Source organism: Gymnoscopelus microlampas, assembly GCF_963454915.1.
Source record: "Gymnoscopelus microlampas genome assembly, chromosome: 14".
In the NCBI taxonomy this organism is placed as follows: Eukaryota; Metazoa; Chordata; class Actinopteri; order Myctophiformes; family Myctophidae; genus Gymnoscopelus; species Gymnoscopelus microlampas.
The window spans coordinates 2,985,025-2,999,014 of NC_139951.1; the positions used below are offsets into that span (position 1 = coordinate 2,985,025).

The window sequence follows — 13,990 nt, forward strand, 5'->3', positions numbered from 1 at the left end:
CTCTGGGTTCCTTTTAGGGAGGTCCAAAGTGACCCTTACTGTACATGTCTGTAACTCTGACAGTAAACATTTGTATACTGTCAGGGTTAAGGGGATACCTTGACATTTGAAGGTTTGAGAACCATTGGACTGGAAGATATTATTGCACAGTCACTGCTTTTGAAATACACTTGCATGACCTTTATGACCGTTTTTAAACTGTCTGTCTGAACCCTTACCCACATGCTATTCCTCTATTACTGACATGCTTACTAGCCAGTATCTGTTCCTCCTTTAGACCAACCCGACTGTCATAATTTTGTTTCTCTCTCTAAACCAGAAGAATGGATCAGCGCTGCAGCCGCCTGGATGATCAGGAATAGTATGTTCTCTTTCCCCAATGTCGTACCCTCTTCACCACCTTTTCTCACCCTCTTCCCCCTTCTTCTTTTCAAATGATCTAACTCTTCCTCCATTCTGCCCAGGCTGCTGTGGGTTTCTAACTTGTTCCTCCTCACTCTAGGGTTGCCACCTTTCAGAAATGGAAATAAGGGACACATGCACGCACGTGCATGCGTTGACCGTGCGTGTGCGTGTGCGTGTCGTGCGCACACGCGAACATTTTCGGGTTTTGGGCGGATTTTGGAGTTTTTTTTTTTTTACTTTATTTCGGTTTTACTTTATTTCGGTTTTTTTTCTACATTAATAAACAATCAACCAACCATATTAGTCTACTGAAATAGCCTCTATGCCCACATTAGCAGCCAATATGTAGGCTGCCACTAGGGCAGGTAAATAGAAATACTGACTGACATCTTGTTAAAAAACACAACCAGATAAATAAGATGTAATATCCCATACCGAATCGATCTCAGGAGGTGTTTCAGTCATGAAGAACTGTGACACTTGTGCTTGGGTCCTTTGGGTTCTTATATTTTTGGAATGTTGTTCTCCTGAGGCATGCTGTCTGATGTCAGCCAGTCCATCATCCGCCACAGATTACATACGCTGACAATCATACTTTACAGTTTGCTTTGTAAACATCTCCACTGACGCTGTCAAGCCAAGGGTTTGCCTCTTCCCACTCACGTCTGTACTTTTGGAAGTGTTTTCTCTTTTGAGGACGTGGTTGAGTGTCGGCTGTAGACATTTTGAAACAGCGCGGTGCCACTGCGCGAGCACTGACTGACTGAGTAGAGGTAACTAGGCAACCATGACAGGCAGCGCAGGGCGCGTAATATTGTTGTACAGCTTCATTCGACCAAACCCCGCCCTGCCGCCCTGCGATTGGCTGAATAGAAAAACGAGAAAACAAGGACTCCGCCCCAGAGGGGACGGTGGGGGCATTTACAGTCTAATACAGACCAAAACCCTATTATTCCATGTGGTCTCGTGGCGTGCCTCACTGGGCGTTAGGCTGCCGACGCCGACCCTGTGGCTTGAGTTCAAATCCCGCTGGGGGTACTCTTTTTCCGTCAACCGCAGACAACTTTTTTTTGGCTAATAAAGTATAGTTTTGGACCATGACGGAGGCGCGCCGACTCAGCAGACCTTGAGGCCAATGAGTCGCGCCCGAGCGCCTCCAGGCGCGAGTGCCGGCGACGACCGGCCGATGGTCTGCTAGTCGACTAAGCGCCGTCCGAGTTATGTACCGATAGGCACAGAATAGTAAATGATGTTGTGGGGACTGCGTTTGCCCCAACTGTCACTCAAAGTGACCACTGGCCAATCACAGCGCGACCTTTCCGGGGCGGGTCTTGGCAGAATGAAGCTGTATATCACTATCACGCGCGCAGGGCACAGAGGATCGGCACAGCGCTAACTCTCATTGGTCGTGTCATGAGTAATGAGCCAATGAGCTGCTGAGCACACTCCCAGACAATGGGATCGTAGCCAGCGTTGCCAAGTCTGTTTATTTCCCGCAACTTTTGGACAAAATTTGGCTTGTTTTTGTAAGTCGCCGGCTCATTTCTATCACTTTACTTGGCAACACTGAATGACAGCCGCTCATCTGAGCTCTCACTCTCTGTCACACAGCGAAGAGACAGGGCTGCACATAAATCACCCTGTCATTCATATTTATTCCCCGACCTTAAAATACGGGACAAAGTGCGTCCCTTATCAGTTCAATACGGAACGCGTCTATCAGTTCAATACGGAACGCGTCTTTTTCATGCGGGATAATAATATATATATATATATATATATATAAGACGTCTGTCTGTCTGTCTGTCGGCGCGCACACTCGTTTATTAGTTTGTATTGGCCAGTGCGCTCAGTGCTGTATTTCCGAACGCACCCTATATAACCCAATGTTCCCTTTATAGATACTGTATATATGTATAATGAATTAATATTCATAAAACCCACAGACAGACTTTTATTTTAAAACATAGCAGATCTACAAGCTCGCAAAGCATCATGGTGCAACACTTTGTGAGCTTGTACATCGGCTATTTTCACTACTTTTATGGGACACTGTTGTACAACTTCTTTCCTTCTGATATTTTGTAATGAAATTCCGTGCAGAATGTCCCGTTTTTCACAAGCTGATGTAGGTAAAAGTGGTTAAGCTGCCGGGGACCCCCTGGAACACTCCCAAGGACCCCCCCTACAACTGCAACTCCCAAACTGACACGACCTCACAGGGGAGTGCAATAAAACAAATTCTTGAACGTTTAAACGGAAACTTTGCCGATAGTGTGAATTTGCAGACTTAAAGTGAATCCCAACGTTCTAGCGATTATTTTCCAGCACAAATTTGCGATCAACGTAACACGTCGGGAAGCGTTGATGTCTGATTTTCACATGTCTTCTTCCCAATAGAACAGTATGATTCATGTTCAACACAGGCAAAGTTGCCATTTAAGCTGAATTTAGTCAGCGGGAGTTGTCACACATCCTGAGGCTCTGCTGGACAGACGTGGGTAACAGCCTTTTGGGATTCTCTCTTCATGGTCACCGAGTTCCTGTTGTGTTCTGTGAATGTCCTTTTCCTCTAGAACTCACCCAGTCTTCGCTTCCTAACTATCTTTCACACTTTCTGCTCTTGATGGAGATAGTGTAGTTTGTTTTTGTGTGTGTGTGTGTGTGTGTGTGTGTGTGTGTGTGTGTGTGTGTGTGTGTGTGTGTGTGTGTGTGTGTGTGTGTGTGTGTGTGTGTGTGTGTGTGTGTGTGTGGGGGTGGGTGGGTGTAAACCTAGCTACGCCCCTGTTGTCACTGCATGGAATGGGACTGGGGAGGTTCAGGTTAGTTCCTGTGGTTGGCTGGCTTAACAATTCCCAAAACCCTGTGACAACCACAGGATGAAGGGGGATGAATCTCCTCAGTCCATTTCAGGTCCTTGTGTTTGTGTGATTGTTGTCTGTTCATGTTCTCCACTCTTCCCATTAAATGCCGGTAATCCCAGTGTAACTCTTGTTTAAAAACTAATTTCCCTCCACCGTCTGCGCCACTGGGCTGTTGGGTAACACGCACATGCTTTGCTATTGTTTTCCACAGCGAAAGCATAGCCAACAACGTGGCTTCAGATAAACCTGAGCGCAACGAACGCCTCACCTCGGTCTCCAGCTCGGTGGACATAGACCAGAGAGATGAAGTAAGTAGACCATTGTTTCTACTGTATTAACCACTTAAACCCTATAAACGTTATTGATGATCACAGTGTAGAGAGACGGGAAACGGGGAGAGAGAGTCATGGAGTGACATGCAGCAAAGGTCTGCCGGGCCTACCGTGGACTTGCTGTCACTGTCAGTCATCAGACCCTATGTGGTGCACACCATAACCACTCAGCTATCAGCGCCCCCAACCCCATGAACTTTGTTGGCCAGTGTCCCGTACTAGGCCCCCTCTCCTTTCCCTCTGGCCTGGTCTAGGCCTGGACCGCTGGCATAGCGGTCCAGGCACCTAGGCTCAATGTAACCTGACAGCTTGTCGTGGGTTCTACTCTGATCCTGACGGCCTTTGCTGCATGTCACTCCCCTTCTCTTTTCCCATTTCCTGGCAGCCTACTGTCCTGTCAAATAAAGGCATAAAAGCCCCCCCAAAAAATGTTTAAAAATAGCTGATCTAGGCCTGGACAACTGGCGTAGCGGTCTGGGCATCTAGGCGGGTTCGGGTCCCGATCCCGACGACCTTTGCTGCGTGTCGCTCCCCATCTCTCTCTCCCCATTTCCTGTCTGTCTACTGTATACTATGAAGATCATAAAAATAGCTAATCTACAAGCTCACAACGTGTTGCAAGGTTGAAGATGTTGTTCACACCAGAATAGGGACACTAGGGTTCATGTGGTTAACATAGGACAAGGTGTCCTTCTCATGTGTTTACCATCTGAAAGCTGTTTGACTGCACCAGCTCTAAAACCTCTGTTCTGTCTCTTTTTTTTTTAGGGTTGCTGCTCCTGGCTAATTGCCATCTTCCGCATCAAGTGAGTCAACCTATTATCATGGATTGGATTTAAGTCTAGTTGGGGGATGTTTATAGGAGGTCACACACACCACATAGTTTTGATATTATAGACAGAACTGAATGTCAAACTGTTTGAATTTGATTGTTGATTGATTACGCAGATAGGCATATAGTACTTCATCTAATCAGTATACTGTATATGCATATAGCACTTTATCTAATCAGGATATCGCAATAAAGTTACATGACGTACTTCCACTGCAGTCTCGTAGACTTGGTCATTGCAATAGGGTGTAGCATACAGTATACGCTGCTCATACTGTAGCACATTACAAAATCAACACATACCCCTCAGATATATATTTTTTGAGAACAATGGCTTCTATTATAGCATGCATACTTTCCAGGAATATAAATCCTGCCGTTTCTATTAGCTTGGGTTCCCAATCGATGATGTCACTGGTAGGCGACTGATGTCTCTGAACTCTCCACAGCCCTCCTCTGAATCACAGATGGGGTAGACAAAATGGTATATTATGAGCATAAGTGAGGACCAATTATATGAAGAAAGGTTTAAAATGGGTCGTCCTTTAAGGACCCTCTTTTTGGAGCTTGTATTTTGTTGTACCATTGTACCAGGCAGTGTAAGTGTAATCAACGTGATATTGAGCTAATGATATAGCTAATGTACTCCTGTACACAAATTACCCCCCCCCCCATAATAGTAATAATAATAATTGTGGTTATTGTCCCAGGCCCAGCCCTACCTGTCATACATTGGTCGAGCTCACATCCAAGATAAGTAACAGAATGTTTTTCTTTTAACTATGTCCCTTGGCAGAAGTTGGCACTCCACAGAAAAAGTTTCTCTTAATTCATACTTTGATCCAAATAAAATACATTCCGATTTAAATAAGTGCAAGCATAAGTTATTGTCACATAACCAACCACTTACATTTTAGAGCTCCTTGCCAAGTAATGTTTTAATTGTTTCTATACACTTTCCTGATACTAATAGGGCTGAATCATATCCATATGCAAATACTTAAACGACATAAGCAATCTGCCTCAATGTCATTTATTTAAAAACAGTTGAGGCAGTGAGTGTGTCCATGGTATGTGCAGGTATGGGGGGTGGGGGCAGTGGCTCAGGGGTAGAGTGGCCGGTAGAGTTGCCGTATGGGAACCTCGAGGTTCCTAGTTCAATCCCGGGCTCCCCAGAGTTAGTGTCAAGGTGTCCTTGAGCAAGATGCTGAACCCCTAATTGCTCCCGATGAGCAGGTTGGTGCCTTGCATGGTTTCCTCCGCCATCGGTGTATGTATGTGTGCGTGAATGTAATCTATGTCAAGTGCTTTGGCTAAAAGTGCCATATAAATGCACCAATTACCATTTATCATTTGCACATGAGTTATGAAAGCTTTGCGGCTATCTAAGGTTGCTGGTTGATTTCGCTCCACAGGGATGATGAGATCAGGGAGAAGTGCGGCGAGGACGCAGTCCAATACCTGTCCTTTCAGCGCCACGTCATCGGCCTGTTGGTAGTGGTGGGCGTGCTGTCTGTTCATCGTCTTGCCTGTCAACCTCTCTGGGAACCTACTTGGTAAGTGGCACACAGGGACATTAACACCACATGCCAGTCAGCCGTGCTGGTAAATTGTGGGCTGTGGCAGCCACTTAACCTCCTGAAGACACCTTGGATAAAACAAGACTCCTAATACAATTCTGTCCTGGCCAGTATCTTAAGAATCTTCTTTTTGTAAGTTTCAAATGTAACTGATGTGTTTAACGTACCATTTGTATCAAATTATTCAGAAGAATCATATAATGTAGGTGCCTTAAGTGAGAGATTTCATAGTCTAAATCAGATTAGCAAATTCCGACAAACCACTTATTAATTAGTATTTATAGTCTCATCGGTATCATGCTGGTCCAGTGCACTCCCAATACTACATTTTAAGGCCTTTTTTGCTCTTATGTGTATCACATGAGTCCACTCTGCCCTTTTTATAAAGGCATTCATTTCATTTTCTCCACCTATGGGCAGCCACCTCCTGCAATGTTGCTAAACTGCTAAGTTAGAACATCTTCCACGTTCCTAGCTACATAGTGGTGCAATGTCACAAGGTCGACCTCTGCATTTCAGTGAATTTTCTTGTTTTTAATCTTTCCCACAGAAAACAATGCCTACAGTTTTGGGCGAACAACTATAGCTAATTTAGATGCCAAGTGAGTAAACTCATCATTACTTGCTTTCAACATTCCTCAATTATATTGAGTCCATGAGGTCTGACGCTAATGATTTATCCCTTGTGTATTTCTTTCCCAGTAATACGCTGCTGTGGCTGCACACAACCTTTGCATTCCTTTACCTGCTACTGACAGTGTACAGCATGAGACGGCACACTTCCAAAATGCACTACAGAGAGGATGATTTGGTAAGTGTTGTGATGGTAATGCATGGATTCCTTAGCACACAGTGGTGGAAAAAGTACTTACATGTTTTACTAAAGTAAAGTAAAAGTAATAATTTATATCTGAAAAGTAACTAAAGTTTTCAAATAATTGTAGTGGAGTAAAAGTACAACATTTTCCTCAGAGATGCAGTGGAGTAAAAGTAATTAAAATTGGAAATACTCCAGTAAAGTAAAAGTACCTAAACATGATACTTAAGTAACAGTACTTGAGTAATTGTACTTAGTTGCTTAACACCACTGCTAGCACATACTTACATAACCTTGATTTGCACACTACACCACTCATTCCATCTCAAAAGCATATCCTTTTTCAAGTATTTCAAGTGTAAATGCACTAAAATAAAATGGGGAAAGGGATAGGAAAAATAGACATTTCAATTCTGAAGCAAAGAATATGAAACGAACAATAACACATACAAATATATAAAGAGTAGAACATAAAATAAAAGTGGTGCAATCCATCTTTGTCTGCCTGAATGTTCACAACTTTATTCTTATCTTCTTCAGGTGAAACGCACTTTATTCATCAATGGAATCTACAAATATAGGAGAAGGACATAAAGCAACACTTTGAGTAAGCGCTGTTTCAGCATCTCAGCTTTACGTTGAACTGTCAAACGTACTGGCACTCACATCATAATTAAGTTGCCATTAGCCAATAACACAGCTTTGTCTTGGTTTATGTTTTACATGCATTAAACTGTCAAACACCAGTACGGTGCTCACTTCATAATTGAGTTGCACATTAGCAGTACTAAGCCCTGTGAGAGCCATGGCTGCTCTTGTGTAAAGCTGCTGTCTTGACCTGAGCCTTGTGCCTGGGACAAGACAACAGCGGGTCTAAATGTTGTAATTGTCCCTAATAGAAGCCAAATGAGCAGGATCATGGGAGTCATGTGTTAGGATGGGAGGCTCACTTCCTGCTCAGCCAAATAGTATTATGCCAAATCTTATCTCCGCTTCAGGATTCCCCAAAAATATCCATGTTCTACTATATACAAATATGTCCATTGAAATTAGAGTTATCAACAGGCCTGGAAAGTAAGGCCAAAATTACCATAATTTTAGGGCCGAAAACCTGAAAACCCCTAAAAGTCATTATGTGCTTAATGTCCTCAAAGTCACGCATCCAACAAGCTTTGCACTGAGCAGATTGGATAATGGCCAAAACATCTAGAAAACGTCCACTTTCGCCGATTTTTTAATGTTTGATTTCTGGCCATTTTCGCCAGTTTCTTTTTAATACCACAGGCTACGAAGGTCGAAAGGCGACAAACTAGATACCTGAGTAAAGTTCACATTGAGCTTCATCCAACGCATCCACTGCAATTTCCGTCGGCCTTACGGTTAGGCCGCTAGGGGCAGTTGAAGCTTCTTTTTTGGGGGTTATATATATATATTTTTTAACCAGAGGTTCGGCTCGGCCCGACGAATTAGCATACATTTTCGTCCCGGTCTGGCCGGAAAACGTAGGCTTCGGGCAGAGTTTGATAACTAATTGAAATTGAACCCCCAAAGATAGAAGCTTGATGTAGGTGTTTTGTTGTGTGTGACTCTTGCATTATAGCACTCTATATTGTCGATTTGTAGATTAGATATTTATCACAGAAACTGACTTCATTAGTGCCATTAGGATTGTGGAGACCAGATCTAATATTTCACTCTTTCTTCCCGTTCCTTTCTCCCACGTAGGCAGGCGTATGAAAACTGCACCGTGCTAGAGGCTCGTATCTGTTATAATGTGGCTAGGCTGATGTACCTAAACTCTGAAAGGTAACGACATTGTGCCAAATACCTTGTGGTATTTGTCTTTTGGTCATTGCTTGAAATCTCAAGTATTCAATTGCAGTGGTGGAAAAAGTACTGACATGTTTTACTTAGGTAAAAGTATCAATACCACAATGTAAAAGTACTCTTTGTAAAAGTAAAAGTCCTGTGTTCAAAATGTTACTTGAGTAAAAGTACAAAAGTATTGGCATCAACATGCACTTAAAGTACCAATCGTGACGCGTTGTGAGCTTGTAGATCTGCTATTTTCAAATAGCCTATGCATAAAATAGGGCTAAAGGGCTAAACAAATCCTCAAAAGTATACTTAAGTACAGTACTTAGTTACTTTACACTACTGTTCAATTTTCCCAGGTCCTTGGTTGGGTTTTGTAATGTTTATGATCTGACAGTATTTGATTTGAACAGAAAGGAGAGAAAAGAAAAAAAAAGAGACCATGGCTGCAGCATTACCATCATTCCCTGCTTTTGATATTAATGATGATCAGAACTCTTCTGTCCGATGTAAGAAGTGGATACAGCGATTTGAAAACTTCATCATTGCTCTGGATGATACAAGGAAACGTGCTGAATTACGACGCCTAGAGGACCTTGATATCATTGAAAGGGTGGATGGTCCCACTCCTTGGGTCTCTCCGATTGTTCCAGTTCCAAAGCCAAAAGACCCAGAAGCAGTGCGTATTTGTGTGGACATGAGACTACCAAACCGGGCCATTGAAAGAGAAAGACATCCCACACCTACTGTGGATGATGTGATACAATCACCCAATGGGGGTCATCCCTATGTTCCCCAGGTTCTATGTTCCCCTCCCCCCCCCAAAAAAGGTTCTATGTTCCCCGGGTTCTATGTTCCCCGCTCAACCAAAAAAGGGTTCTATGTTCCCCACTCATCCAAAAAAAGGTTCTATGTTCCCCACTCAACCAAAAAAGGTTATAAAAAAGGTTCTATGTTCCCCACTCAACCAAAAAAAGGTTCTATGTTCCCCGCTCACCCAAAAATGCAGGAAATGGTGAGACATTTAAAACGGTTTAAATACATGTATTGATACCCATTAGTTATTTGTAATTTTTCAGTTTTTAGAGTGTCAAAATATCATGTTTTGAAAACTTCTTTGACATGACTCAAAATCTATTTAGGGGTGTCACGATACATTAATTTCACGGTACATATGATACGATACACGATATTGGGCTCACGATATTGATACAATATTATTATATTTTTTACTAGCATCAACATTGGCCATCATCTTCAGTTTCAAAGTGCTTAATTTATAAAGCATATAAAACTAGAAAAAGTGCTCCTTGGAGCACAGGTCAGGTAGGCTATTGTGGCCTCCTGGTGACGCTATAATAGGCCAATGTGAAAAGGGTGCCATTTCTTATTAGGCCTTGCACGGCAATCGTGTGAAGGTGCGTGTAAAGTTTGACCGCAATCGGACGGTGCGTTCATGATTTGCGGAGTTTTGTTCAAAACAAGCCACTACTGCAAACTTTAGATGTCAATCTTAGCCAATGAGAATGGAATATGAAAAATCAAACACGACCGTCTTGATCACATGACTATAGAGATCATGTGTACCGATTTGCGTGAAATTTGAATAAAATCGGACGGAGTAATATAAAAAAAAAGTTTTACGTAAGTCGCTGGTGGCGCTATAAAAGGCAGATGTGAAGAATGCAAGGCAAAGGTTTTTCCTTGACCTCTAGGGAGTGCGCATACAAAGTTTTACACGTATCGCTGCAGTTATAGGTACAAACATGAATCCGCCTGTTATAGCGCCACCATGAGGCTGATTTGAAAGTTTTCAAGTGCCATTTCTTCCTCGGCATAGTGGAAATATGCATGCAAAATTTCACGGAAATTGCATGCTGTGTTCATGATTTGAGGCATTTTGTTCAAAACGGAGTACTCCTGCAAACTTTGGAAGCCATTTTTAGCCAATCAGGATGGAATATAAAAAATTTGAAAGACCGTTTCGTTTAATGACTATAGAGATACTGTGTACCGATTTGCGGGATTTTTGGACAAAATCTGTAGGAATACTGTAAAAAACTATGTTTTGCACAAATTGGCCTCCTGGTGGCGCTATAAAAGGCCCATGTAAAAAATGTGGGGCAGAAGTTCGGAATTGGCATCCAGGGAGTGCTCAGTTTCGTTGCAATCAAGGCAACGGTGGCAGAGATTAGCTGGTGACAGACGGACGGACGGACAGGGGGTAAAACATACTGATCATAAACCACTGGAGTGGATTTTCAACAACCCCAAATCCAAACCACCTGCTCGTATAGAGCGCTGGAGTCTACGTCTGCAGCCCTACAATTACACAGTACGCTACAAAGCTGGTAAAGACAATCCAGCAGAATATATGTCACGACACATTGCACAGGTGTCGCACATCTCCCTGGACGCTTCAGGAGATGAACAGCAAGCAGAAGAATATGTTTAGTTACTACAAATGCTGTTCCCAAGGTGATGACACTGGCCGAAATCCAGGATGCAACTAAAGCTGACCCTACTCTATGTGAAGTCATTCGGCTCATTAAAACAGGCTCATGGTGGTCACTGTCTCAAAAGCAGGATTTTCCTGATGGAGTTGATGTCGCTGCACTGTTGTCATACAAGAGAATCAAGGATGAACTGACTGTAACTGCTACAGATGACACAGTGCTACTACGGGGCACAAGGATTGTTGTCCCCCATTCTTGGGGGACAACAATCAAGAAGTTGATCAGGGAAAAAGTCTGGTTCCCTGGTATTGACAGACAAGTAGAAACCATGATAGCTGGCTGTCTCCCCTTTCAGGCTGTTGTGCCTAATCACACACAAGAACCTCTCCGCATGTCTGAGCTGCCGTCATCACCCTGGGAAAAGGTTGGTGTTGATTTCTGTGGTCCATTCCCCTCTGGTGATTATCTTTTAGTGGTAATTGATGAATACTCCAGGTATCCAGAAGTAGAGATTCTACAGTCCACGTCAGCCAGGGCTACAATTCCTAAACTTGATAAAATATTCTCTACACTGGGAATTCCGTTTCAGGTTAAAACAGATAATGGCCCTCCTTTCCAGGGTTCTGAATTTGCAGATTTTGCAGCGTATCTGGGCTTCAGACATAGGAAAATAACGCCACTGTGGCCTTAGGCCAATGCAGAAGCCGAACGGTTCATGCGTACCTTTGAAAAGACTATACGTGCTGCTCAAGTTGAGGGCCGTCCTTGGAAACAAACTCTGTATACATTCCTCCGCAACTACCGTGCCACGCCTCACTGTTCGACTGGCATGGCTCCTGATGTGCTGTTTGGTAGGCCCCTGAGAATCAAGCTTCCTGAGGCCCCTCTTCCCCTCCACTCTCACACGGATGCAAAGCTACGTCAAGCAGATGCAGTGGCAAAGGACAAAATGAAAGTCTATGCTGACAGGGTAAGTCATGCTGCTCCATTGGCTCTGAAAGTGGGAGACGTAGTCCTGTGTCGTCAAAAGAAGGAGGGGAAACTATGCCATGCTTGCAATCCCCGACCTTACAAGGTCATCGCTATCAAAGGTTCCATGGTGACAGCTAAAAATAATTACCATGTCATCACCCGAAACTCATCCCACTTCAAACCTTTACTGGTGGTCAACGATTACCACTCCCAGGGTGGGTCAAAGACAGTGGATGGCGGAGAAGTTGCTATGGACGGGTCAGCAATGCAAAACCCAGAGCCCCTAGCCCCAGAGCCCTTTGCCCCTAACACACCTCAGTCACAGTCACCTGTCCGTAGATACCCAGTCAGGGTCAACAGAGGACCCCCATCATACCTGGCTGATTTTGATTAATGTGAAAGGTTCTAATACAACGCACGCTATGTTCTTTATATGTGTGTGTTCACAACTGCTGTAAAAAAAAAAAAAGAAAGAAAAAAAAGTGTTGAACTGAGTGTCAGTTGGAAGGAAAGAAAAATATTTGTTGAAATGTAAACGGCTGTTTAAAAAAAAAAAAAAAAACTTGTTTATGATCTGACAGTATAGAGCATCGCAGTTCCGCCACTTCCTGGTGCCGGAAGTAAATACTCGATGCATTTTTCCCATTGACTTTTCCAAAAATATTTATATCAATCAATTTAAGACTAGAATCAAGCTATCCAGGATAGCGGTGAATCATGACCATAAAACCTTTTTTTCTGTGATTTTTTTGTAAATTTTATATTTAATGATATGATATACTATATTTAATAAATACCCTTTGTTTTGCCGTTTTCAAAAACGTTTTTTTTCACAGAATCAAACGTTTTATGGTCATGATTCACCGCTATCCTGGATAGCTTGATTCTAGGCTTAAATTAATTTATATAAATATTTTTGTAAAATGCATTGAGTATTTACTTCCGGCACCAGGAAGTGGGCGGGAACTGCGACGCTCTATTTGATTTGATCCACAAAGGGGCGCTTTGTATTGCAGAATGTTAGAAACACCACTGAAGGAGAGCGCCCTGTTGGTCATGTGATGTTGTTTGTCAGGAAATGATTCTCATTACTACTTGGATGTTACTGAGTGAAGGAGTGAATAAAAACCTCTGGAGTTAAAGAATTGTTTTGGGGTTTCATTCAAGAACTTTATAGGTTTGGTTGTAGGTTTTGATTGGTTATGTCTGTCTGTCTGCAGGAAGAAATCGGAGCGCAGCAAGAAGTTCTACACTGACCTGAAGACCAAGGAGCATATTGAAACCCTGGTCAACATGAACCCCTGTGGCCACCTCTGCTGCGGTGTTGTCAAAGGCTACTGCAAAAAGGTACAGTAGGGCTAGCCTCGATCTCTAGGCTTTTATTTTTTATTTTTGCTAAAAAATAAGAGCCTGGACCGTTCCTGGAATAGGAAGTGTTTCATTTCCCCAACCAACCAGAGTGTATTGGGCATCGCTCCAAATGTTGTGACGCCAGGGCTCTCAATGATCGGTGAACCAATGGGATCTCACATAATATTTCTCCGGAGATTTTGAAACCTTTTCATGTCAAGGACCCCCAAAATGATATGTATTTGGCTGTGGACCCCCCCCCCCCCGTCAAAAAAAAATGCGCCAGAGATCTTTCTAAAATGGCAGATCTACAAGCTCATAGATCTTTTCAGATCTATGAGCTTGTATATCTGCTATTTTTGCATATAGCCAAAGTATAAAATATGGTTAAAATGATTGTGAGGCTATTTTAACTAATTTTACTGGGGACCCCCTCGTACCCCCCAAGGACCCCTGGGGGTCCCCGGACCCAACTTTGAGAACCAATGCACTACAGGATGCTTGTGTTCACTCGTCACCTTATTAAACTAATGGCCTAAGTCATGTTTTCAAGGTTTTCAGGAAAAA

At 43.0% G+C, this 13,990-nt stretch overlaps 1 pseudogene across 1 annotated transcript in view; it reads left to right on the top strand.

The window, feature by feature from the left end:
* LOC311060559 (CSC1-like protein 2) overlaps positions 1-13,990 on the top strand; it is a 42,357-nt pseudogene that overhangs the window by 14,668 nt on the left and 13,699 nt on the right. Inside the window, exons 4-11 of the transcript XR_014602915.1 lie at positions 3,481-3,577; positions 4,370-4,407; positions 5,849-5,989; positions 6,564-6,615; positions 6,716-6,824; positions 7,371-7,437; positions 8,556-8,636; positions 13,294-13,420. The product of XR_014602915.1 is annotated as a CSC1-like protein 2 (transcript). The remainder of the gene's footprint in view (positions 1-3,480; positions 3,578-4,369; positions 4,408-5,848; positions 5,990-6,563; positions 6,616-6,715; positions 6,825-7,370; positions 7,438-8,555; positions 8,637-13,293; positions 13,421-13,990) is intronic.